An 11,215-nucleotide genomic window follows, 5' to 3' on the forward strand; every position below is an offset into this window, starting at 1 on the left:
TGTGTTTTTCTTAACATCTTTTGTATAGGAGCCAGCATTATACAAACATCAAATTTAAAAATACTTGGTCCCTCTTAGTGAGGAAGACAAATACAAAATAAGTTTTGGGCTTTCATTTAAGTAGGTCTTGCAACCCTCATGGAAAATGAGTGTGGGGTGTTTTGGGTTTCTTTTTTTTTTTCTATATTCCCATGTTTATTTGCAAAGAGAACTCACTGGTCTTTGTGTTTCAACTGGTTCACTTCCTCAGCACTAGGGGCCTGGCAAGAGGAACCACAGGAACTACTAGGTATTGTCCAGTCTCCCTTCTACTTTTCAGGCTACGTACAATAGTATTTCCCATTCTTGGCAGAGCACAGATTACATTCATTGCTGCTCATTTGCTGCTCTAAGTTTGAACAATTTAAGTTGTCTGCTAGGAACCGGTCAGAAGAATCAGTGCTTGTGTGATTCAAAGGACTGAATGCATCTGGCCAAGCTAATTTTACTCTCGTGATAAACCACAGGAAAAGTTAGTAAGTTTTCAGAAAAAAAAAAATTGGTATGTTTTAAACTTCTCTTTTTCTATTATAATATTGAAGTTTCTGCAAAAGCCACCACGGTGAGATAACAGGAGGAATTTACCACAATCTGTCCAATATTTCAACACCAGAGTGAGACTCATATCTGTTTAGATTCTTACATTTCATGTGTCACTGACCTGGTAATTGTTGTGAGCTGAAGTGCAGAGAAAAAGGCAGTTTGATCCTGAGATATGCAGAGACAGTCTGAAAGGGGCTTTCTAAGCCTGTCCTTACTCAGCTTTTCCATTTTGTGTTAAATGTTCAAACACTGTGCCAGAGAGAGATGGTGAGACTCCTGGGCAGGGTGACAGTTAAAGCATGACCAGGAGGTGGGTACATGTTTTAGTGCTTGCACCTGTGAACAGATAAATATTTCATGGAAACAAACAGCTTCAATAGGATAAAAGATCAGAAATTCACATCAGACCAGTAGACCAAATAACTTTAGTTGACATTATGGTCTGCTAAACCAGCATTTTGCACTACCCGGTGCCGGCAATGCCATTTGTTCTACACACTTGAGCCTCTCTACTTATGTATTATACTTGGAATATTTTCTAATTCCTCTTATTTCATATATTCAGTAGTTTTACAATAATTTCTAATTGTGAGCATCACAAAAGTATTTATCTGTCAAAAAGCACCTGTAAAACTGGCTGAAACCTTAATCTTTGGAGATTTCGTATATATTTCCAGCGGTTCTTTTTTGGTTTGTTTTCTCTTTATTTTATTCTGCATTTAACTGATAGCAATTATGAACTCATTCACCTGAGCTATGTCTACATCGTACGTTTAGCCCAGGTTGTAGGCCAGGGCTTTTGTAGTATCCAGCTTAGTGCATGGGCTGGGAGGTGTGAGTCAGCTGGGAAGTGTGACTAAGAGCTGAGAAGGAACTGCTTTCCAAACCACATCTCAAGCGTGAAGACAACACCTAGTAGCTAAGTGGTAAAAGCCAGCTTCTTAAGCTGTCCCCAGCTATATCGGCGCTAATGCGCTCTGATGTCTGGTTGCAAGATCAAAAAGGTTTGCTTAAACCGCTGTGGCTTGACCTGACGCTTTGACTCTGCGCTGTAACCAGCCCTGAACACTCAGGCACTTTTTTTTTTTTCTCTTTTGGGAGGCAACACCTAAGAGCTGAGATTCAGTCTAAGACACTGTTCCTTACTAGTCCTTTGCTACCTATCGTTGCTTCTCAGCCCGAGTTTCTGATGACTGTTGCTCTTTCCACCCTTCCCATGACGGAGCACACTCTACCTTAGGTGACTTGGCTCTTCTGTGCCCTAGAGTGAGCACCACAGCCAGGGTTTGGGGTGGGTGGTGGGTGTGAGCGTGCAGTGCCCACGTATCTCTGCATATGTGGTGCTGGTGGCCGGAACGGATGCAAACAGTTTGACAGGATGCCAAACAGCTGCTGCCGTGAGATACAGAATCATATTCCTATATTACTGATGAGGCTTTTTAATAAAGAAAAACAATCTTTGTCGAACAGTACTCTACAAAGCGGAGGTTTCAGCATTGTCTCCATCCTTAACCACATCACATCCTGTCGTTAGGTGAGGCTGTGTGGCACACAGAGACATCCGTGGCTGAGGAACGCCCGCCAGCGAAGCTGCTCCTGGGGCTGACAGGCCTCTCTGGGGCCCCGCCAGCAGGCACGGCGCATAGCAAGTATGCCACCATTGCCACGAGAAGTCAGGAAGGCTACAAACCCACGGAATCACTCAGCTCCACCGGGATGATCATCACCAGCAGCTACTGCGGGGTGCCTAACTCCGGCCTGTTTATGTCTGTGAAATGAACTGTCTCCAGCAGATATGTTTTTAATCACTCTGCCACCCTGTGGTCCTTTTAGGAAATCATGAAAATGCCTGTTAGAAAATCGTCATCAGTTGATGCTTGACAAAAGAAAAGGACTATTAAATGGAGCTCATGGTAATTTTATAAGGGAATAATCTTTAGACAATGTAATTTTTGCACAGGATTACAAAGACAAACATACTTGAGTCCATCATTAGTTTCGCTCCACAATGAACACCAAAATAACTACCCAATCTAGTCAAAATGAAAAATTAAAGCCAGTAAAATACTAGATAAGTGAATATTCTCTTTTACGAAAGCACCTTGCAAGGAAGTATTTGTCTGGGACCTCCTGGGTTCTCAAAATATTTACAGATCTCCTGGAGTGCTGAAGCAGAGATAAGCTCAGTAGAACATGTTTATAAAATAAATCAGACACCGCATTGCGCTGATTGTTTTGACATATCAAAACAATCGGATATGACCAGTCCCTTTATTGAACCAAAGGTATTTTTGGTGCTACAGACAACCAGAAATCTTTGCTGCAGCTCTGTGTCAAGGAAATTGGGTGCCAAAGGAAGTGGTGGAAGGAGGCACCAACAGAAATAACTGGGATGAAGCAGAAGCATAGCAAGGTTTTCTCATAAGAACAAATTCAGGTCTCTTGAAATACAGAACCTGGTAATAATGTTGCAAAGGCTGAACTGTACTGGAAACACTGTCCTGCTCTCAATGTCTCAGCAGAAAATCCAAAAATCAGTCTGTAGTTGTAGAAACACAGAATCACAGAATGGTTTGAGTAGGAAGGGACCTTAAAGATCACATAGTTCCAACCCCCTGCCATGGGCAGGGACACCCTCCGCTAGACCAGGTTGCCCAAAGCCTCATCCAGCCTGGCCTTGAACACTTCCAGGGAGGGGGCATCCACAGCCTCTCTGGGAAGAACTTCACCAACATGAGTTCACCCAGAGAAGTGGAGTGAAATGAGGAGAAAAAAGTATGGGGAAGAGCTGTGCAGAGAAAAGGAATGGGGAGAAGAGAGTCTCACTAAGAACAGAAGTGGGACTTGAGCAGAAGAAAAGAGGGGGAGAGAATCAGGAAGGGAAGAGAAGAAGCTGGAAGGAAGACAGGAGCAACAGAGCCAGGCTGATGTAGGAGGTGGAAGGAATAAATCGTCTTTGTGATGTCCCTCAGAGCTTTTCCCCTCTGTATTCCACTGTCTTCACAGTGGGATGCTGCCTGTCTCCACAGCAACCACCTTTCCTCCTTGACTGCACCGATTCCTCTCTCTAGAGAGGAGCCCTCCAAATCATCACTCTTAAAGATGCCAGTATAGAACACTGACCTGGAAGCATCTCAGGAGACCCACTTACTGCATGTCCCCACCACGGAATAGGATCAGCTATACCTGTACTTTTCCTATAACACAATTAGGCAGATCCCAGCACCCACTCTTCCAGGAATGGAACTTGCATAGAATTTTTAATTAAAGATTTCTAAGTTTCTTAATTGCCTTTGAGGTTTCTCTCATTCAAATTGTTAAATTTAGGGGAGGGAAACTCATTTAGGTCTCCAAAGAGGGCTTGAAGAGTGGTATCTCTCCTCAAGCCTCACGCAGCATCTCTTCTCAGGCAGTTCATGATGAAAGCAGCCTCCACTTACCAAACAATTTCCAGGGGGAAGGCAATTCTGTTAGGCAAGGTCCGTGCCAGAACTGATGACCCAACTTCCAACACCTAGAGGGGAGAAGATGAGAGGACCAGGATCTCTCCTAACTGTACAGGCAATGAAGTTATTTTCCGAGTTGAGTCACTGCAGATCTGAGAGGCCAAACATCTGATGAATGGAAAGTTACTTCTGTTGTCCCGGTTATAGCTTACCACATGATGTCAAATTGTTCAGCATCTCAAGACATTGATATACCTTGTGATATACTCACTACTTATCATTACTCACAGAGTCGTAAGGAAAAAATTCCAGCCACTCACTGACACAGTGATTACAATGGAAAAATGTTTGGCCTCATGACAAGCTCTAGTATTCAGCAGCAGGAGAAAAAAAACTACAGATGGTTAGGATCTACAAAAAAAAGAATCAAAAATACAATTGATGGAGGAACATTCATGCTTTAAGCATAGGCCCTAGTAATACCTGATGAGGAAGGTAGATGGAAATCTTCAGGACAAAGTGTTTCTTGCAGAGATGTCTGCGGAGTTTTTTTTTTTCATTTTCACGCCAAGCAGATGGTTTGGGGCTAAAAAGGACTCGAGACTAGCAGGACTTCTAGGTATATCGGGGAGCAGGATGGGGAATAGCCTGCTTATCTAACATTTCAGCACCAGGAGGAATGCTGAGAATAACAAAATTGAGCTAACTGGTAATTCTTCAAAGGGTCCACCCTGAGATCTAATTATTCAACATGACTTAGGGGGAGACTAGAAGGCCCTACCCCAGAAACAACAGAAATGACTAGAATTTAACACAATCAGATATTTGTTCTCCAGTTTATAGATCATGCCAACATTGGGGTTTTTGGAGAGAATTTTTATGATGTGCTCATTTGTATTGTTGTTTGAATTTTTCCCTGTGTAAGGCTTCTGCTCCTCTTGTGACATGAGCTTTTCCTATCTTGGCTTCTTCATGGTCCTCATTAGAGTTTTCACCTGCTATTTGTCACTGTCATTTTCCTGAACCACTGTCCTCCTCCACTGTATACTCATCACAAATAGAATATTTGATGCATCTTCCTGTTTGTTTGTTTGGGGATTTTTAATATATTTTGCATAATATGGCTATGGTTTTCACATTAATTAATCTATTTATTTATTTTAGATTCATACAGGTATTATAAGTATGTAGTTTGCTGGGATATACTTGTAATGATTAACCCTAGCAATGCCTCAAAAAAATAATAATACATTAACTGCAGAAAAACTTTCTGAGGTTACTACTATGCAGATACTAGTTAATCAAGAAGTGAGATGATACGATAACTTGCCAGACATTTAGTATATCACTATTAATAAGGTCTCCAGACTGAGCCTTGAAATTAGCCACAAAACACTCTACACAGTATTTTTTTTTAAAAAATGACATTTAATTCCATTTATCTATAGACATTTATCTCCTAGATACTAATGATAACACTGTTTCAAATAATTTTAGCAGTAGGTGTATTATGTGATTAAATTTTAGGGCCCGTAGTAAAGTATTGCTGTTAATTTTGCCAACTAGCAAAATCAGCTGAGGCTGAACTACAATTTTTGCTGTGGTAGAAGCTCTCTGGAGATCTGTCTAGAAAATGTAGATGGAGCAAAGGACTTTCATGGTGTACTCATGCATGAAATGACATGTACGCCTGTCATATACCCTAAAAGGGATTGTGTCTCTATAATTAATATAGTCTTGAAAAAAGTGTCCTGCTCTTTCATGCCAATGTTGGCAGAAATGATAGCACCTTCCCACCCACTGCATGGGTGTTTACACAGCGAGGACACGCTCTGTAGCTAAGAATGTCCTGGCTGAGTGGTTGAGACTGGGAAAAGCTATGACTGCAGCCCGGGTACCAGCTTGTTCTGGTTACCCCACCTTATCGTGAATGATGTCAGTGTAACATGACAGATCCTCTGCCTTTGTTTGCAATTACATATGCTGTCCTTGCAGATAAGTGACATAAGAACAGAGCAGGTATCTAAGCGCTAGTTGCCTCATAGGCATTGGGCATCTGGGTTCTTGTTTGTCACAGCTGAGTACCGCAAAACTCTCAAAGTAATTTTCCAAATATGCTGAAGGTGTTTGTGCCCCTGCTAATTTAGCATGTGCTCTCCAGCTTCGTGCTTGAGTGTTTCTTCTCCAGTGTTTCCAGCACAGAACCAATTTGATGTCACTGAGATACTCCAAGCTATTGTATTGTTTACACAAATGTTTAGGTTTGGTTACATCTGCTTATTTTCTCCTAATTTGAATGTAACTGTTTTGCATGTCCCTGTTGGCCTACTGAGAATGACAAGACAGCACTTACCTGAGGTAGCAATGAGTGATCTGGTGCTTTGTGGTACTTTGCTGGCTGACATCATCACGTATTATGGTTTTACTGGGACTTGATATAGAAATAAATCAATGCCTGGAACATAGACTGTGCAAGCCACTGCTCTGCTATTTTAGCTGTTAGTTAAAAATAAAAAGTAAAAATATGTCTGTGGTGGGCTGACCCTGGCTGAGGGCCAGGTGCCCACCAGAGCCGCTCTATCACTCCCCTCTTTCATTAGACAGGGGAGAAAAGGTACAATGAAAAAAAACTTACGGGTCGAGGTAAGGACAGGGAGAGATCATTCTCTAATTATCATCACGAGCAAAACAGACCGAACTTAGAGAGGGAATTCATCTTATTTATTACTAAGCAAAACAGAGTAGAGGAATGAGAAATAAAACCAAATCTTAAAAAACACCTCCCCCCCACCCCTCCCATCTTCCCGGGCTCAACTTCACTCCTGGCTTCAACCTCCGCCCCCCTCAGCGGCACAGGGGGACGGGGAGTGGGGGTTACGGTCAGTTCATCACACGTTGTTTCTGCCGCTTCTTCATCCTCAGGGGGAGGACTCATCGTTCCCCTGCTCCAGCGTGGGGTCCCTCTCACGGGAGACAGTCCTTCACGAACTTCTCCAACGTGAGTCTCCTCCACGGGGTGCAGACCTTCAGGAGCAAACTGCTCCAGCGTGGGTCTCCCATGGGGTCACAAGTCCTGTCAGCAAACCTGCTCTGGCGTGAGCTCCTCTCTCCATGGACCCACAGGTCCTGCCAGGAGCTTGCTCCAGCGTGGGCTTCCCATGGGGTCACAGCCTCCTTCAGGTGCCTCCACCTGCTCCAGCGTGGGGTCCTCCACGGGCTGCAGGTGGAATCTCTACACCCCCTCATCCTTCCTCCATGGGCTGCAGGGGGACAGCCTGCTTCACCATGGTCTTCACCACGGGCTGCAGGGGAATCTTGCTCCGGCACCTGGAGCACCTCCTCCCCCTCCTTCTGCACTGACCTTGGTGTCTGCAGATGTTCTTACATCTTCTCACTCCTCTCTCTGGCTGCAAAAGCGCTCTCTAACTGTTTTTCTCTTTCTTAAATATGTTATCACAGAGGTGCTGATTGGCTTGGCCTTGGCCAGCGGCGGGTCCGTCTTGGAGCTGGCTGGCATTGGCTCTATCAGACACAGGGGAAGCTTCTAGCAGCTTCTCACAGAAGCCACCCCTGTAGCCCCCCCGCTGCCAAAAACCTTGCCACTCAGTAACCAACTCCAATGGAGCAGAAGAATGTATTCTTTGGCAATTTGGTTGGTCTGAGTTTATTTTGGGTCCTGAGCTACGACTAAACCCAGAACACTGTGATTAAGAGACAAGCACATCTAACTTTTATGAACATGCATAACTCTGTTGTAGATTGCACTCATTTTGACTTTCACCACATCTCACAAGTTCTACAATGTGTTGTATAGAAAGGTCTTCAATCATTCATAACTTATTTCTGTTCACTTCAATGATACTCCATAGTTCTTACATTTGAGACAGACTAGATCATTAGTCAAGATAAGTGTGCACCATGGATTTGGACAATGGCGTAAGTGTATTTTATGGTGGTTTGTTTCTCCTTCTTGTTTTCCCAGGAAGGAAATGTAGCACATTTGATGTAGACAGTTATTCTCACAGGAGCCTGGGACGTGCTGAAATGGCATTCAGAGCTCGCGTGCTCTCACTCCAGTCACACCTGCAGGTCCAGCTGCCATGGTCACCTTCGGTGTTGAAGCACACTGGCCACGTCCACTGACAGGTACTTCTAGACAATGAGAAACTGTCATTTAATAGGTGAAAATTAACTCTGTCTCAGTGAAAACCAGGATAGTAATGTAACTGTCTCATTTTAAATGTTGCAGGTGGCATTTCAGCTGGAAAAAATAAATCCTTGGACTAAGTTTTGTGAGGCTTTAATCAAACTGAGCCTCTCTTGTGGAATAACCTCCAGGAACTGTAACTATGAATTGTGTAATTATCACCAGGCTGATAACACGTTACGGTATTCAACTTTGGTGCCGTGCCAGTTTTTCCAGTGCTGGTTTTATTATCTTTTTATTTTCACGGCTACCTAAGTTGTGCTTGGAAGGACATTCAGAAGTTTCTAGTGTGTATATCTTCCTTTCACATTTAAACACCCCATTTCATGTAGCCCAATTTTCTCCCTACAGTTTACTGCAGAGTTCCCAAGCACTTGAATTGAAATCACACCTGGGAAGTCATCCTCCTAATGTGCTGCCTGATGACTAGAGCCCGACACTGGTAATGTGCACTGTTACAACATATACTATCTTGCAGTTCCTTGTTTTATGTCTTAGTTGTGGAGCTTTGGAGTTATTTGAACTTCCTTTCTTTGATTTGTCACAGCTGCCCTTCATTTATTTTGCTGTTCACATCCTTGATGTTTGAGTCCTGGGAAACATTATGAAGGGCCAGGAACTTCAAAGGCAAGACTATAATAATCTTCCACAATCCATTTTCTGTTTTGCTAACTTCACTCAATGTTAGTCAACCAGATTCTGTTAACACTAATTTCCATTAGCATTAGTCAATTGAAAAACTACATGAAAGCTTATCTTGTTTGAGACTTGACTTCATTCCTGCCTCCTCTCCCTAGCCCAGCTGAGGATGCAGGCTGTCTAGCAGTCCAGTCTACTCCCTTACACTGAGACCTGTTAAAAGAGGTGTACCTCTCAGCTGTACACTCACAGCAGTCACTTAAAGGCTCAGATGTGCACGCTGGGGGACTGACTTCAGTTGGTGATCCGTTAAGATGGGATGACTGAATTAATTGCTTCCTCAACTCTTTCTTCCATTCTGCTGCAGGAGAGTTTCATCCCAGCTTGTACTGTGATGTTACCTGTTCCTGAACCCTGACAGTTTCAGCCCACCATACCAGCTCAAAGTGGAAACAGTGCTTGTTTATCCTACAGCAACTCCAGAGCAAATAAATAATCCCACAGCATCATTATAAAATAATTTCAGGATACTACCAAGCTCCCTTACCATAGCAGGCATTTCACAGAATCACAGAGCGGTAGGGTTTGAAGGGACCTCTGGAGATCATCTAGTCCAACCCCCCTGCTAGAGCAGGATCACCTACAGCAGGTTGAACAGGATCACATCCAGGTGGGTTTTGAATATCTCCAGAGAAGGAGACTCCACAACCTCTCTGGGCAGCCTGTTCCAGTGCTCTGTCACCCTCAGAGTAAAGAAATTTTTCCTCATGTTCAGGTGGAACTTCCTGTGTTCCAGTTTGTGCCCGCTGCCCCTTGTCCTGTTGCTGGGCAGCACTGAAAAGAGTCTGGCCCCATCCTCTTGATACCTGCCCTTTAGATATTTATAAGCGTTGATCAGATTCCCTCTCAGCCTTCTCTTCTCCAGGCTAAACAGACCCAGCTCTCTCAGCCTTTCCTCATATGAAAGATGCTTCAGTTCCCTAATCATCTTTGTAGCCTTCAGCTGGACTCTCTCCAGTAGTTCCCTGTCTTTCTTGAACTGGGGAGCCCAGAACTGGACACAGTACTCCAGATGTAGTACTGTGTAAGTATTTCCTTATAAATAGTTGGATTTTTATCCTTATAAATAGTAAGGATTTCCTTAGAAATCAACAGCAATGTTGATAGTTCAGCATCTTCTCATTTTCTCTGCAATCCAAATTCATTAAATGATTCCTCTGTGTTTCAAGAAACTGACTTTCTGAATTTCTACACAAATCAGTGTTAGCCAGGTAGGTCACTGCTCTAAAGCGTTCTCAGTGAAAACAGAAGCATAATACAAGTTGTTTCCTGAGAAATGAGACATGTTTCCTATAGATTTATGTCCATGTTTTAGCTGATAGGCCAGCTGGCTGCTGCCTCTCAGAATGGATCAGAGCTGCTTTCCCCTAAGTAGGGGCTCCAATATATCGTCCAGCCACTGATTTCCACAAAACTTCTAGGAACTTTACCTGCCAAATTTGCCTGAACTTGAACAGCAACTTCCAGAGCAGTATGTGAGGGACAGGCAGAGAAAGACAGCAGGCAGCACAAGCGTACACATTTCAGCTCCTTACGAAACAAGATAAAAAGCATCTACAACCAGAATTACTAGGATAACGAAAACTGGTTGGAAAAATTAATAAGTAGTACAAATGTTCCTGACCATAGATCAGTGCCAACTCCTGAAGAGCATTCAGTGATTTTCTTCCCATTGGGTTTCTGTTACATAGCAGAGGTCTTAAGATACAAACTCCATGAATTCATGCCTTGGAATCAGTTCCTTGGCTATATCAGAATCTCTTTTTTTTTATTCCAGAGAATGAAAAGCAGAAAGGAGAAGCAGCGTGCAAGTCATTGGAAAACTGCACAAATCAAGGTATAAATTAAATGCAGCATAATTAAGCGGCTATTTAAACAGTTAGTAGCTGTGTGAGCATTTACTTGGTAGAATAGTGATTTTCTGGTTTACCTTAGAGGTGTGCAGGAACAGATTTACATTAAAGCAAAACGTAACAGTCTCAAATAAAAGCTGTACACATATCAGTTTGCACCTACATATTAGTAGAAACTGGCCAAAGTCAGAGTGCCTCAGGTTTCCTGTGTACACAATGACTGTATTTCCACCTTCCAAGAGCTGAAATAAAACATGAAAACACGATAGATGGCTGAGTCTTTGAACAAGCCACTGCGCATGTGTTAGAGGCATCTCATTACTTCAGTCAAAGTTTTCTCCAAGGCCAATTGCCTCACTGCCACCACTATGAAGGCAGAAGATGCCTGACTCAGTCACATATAACAACAGCTGCTCTCTGCCCGGCTG

General features: G+C 43.2%; 1 long non-coding RNA gene across 2 annotated transcripts; it reads left to right on the plus strand.

Annotated features, from left to right (window-relative positions):
• The first annotated feature begins 5,705 nt into the window (after nt 1-5,705).
• LOC142600707 (uncharacterized) lies at nt 5,706-9,960 on the plus strand. Of its 2 annotated transcripts, none has more exons than XR_012834267.1 (4): nt 5,706-6,439; nt 8,011-8,174; nt 8,587-8,677; nt 9,242-9,960. It is a non-coding gene; the product is annotated as an uncharacterized LOC142600707 (long non-coding RNA). The 2 variants fall into 2 exon arrangements; XR_012834266.1 differs by lacking the exon at nt 9,242-9,960 and adding an exon at nt 8,783-8,927.
• The last annotated feature ends 1,255 nt before the right edge of the window (nt 9,961-11,215 follow it).

Source organism: Balearica regulorum, chromosome 2 (assembly GCF_011004875.1).
Source record: "Balearica regulorum gibbericeps isolate bBalReg1 chromosome 2, bBalReg1.pri, whole genome shotgun sequence".
NCBI classification, from domain to species: domain Eukaryota; kingdom Metazoa; phylum Chordata; class Aves; order Gruiformes; family Gruidae; genus Balearica; species Balearica regulorum.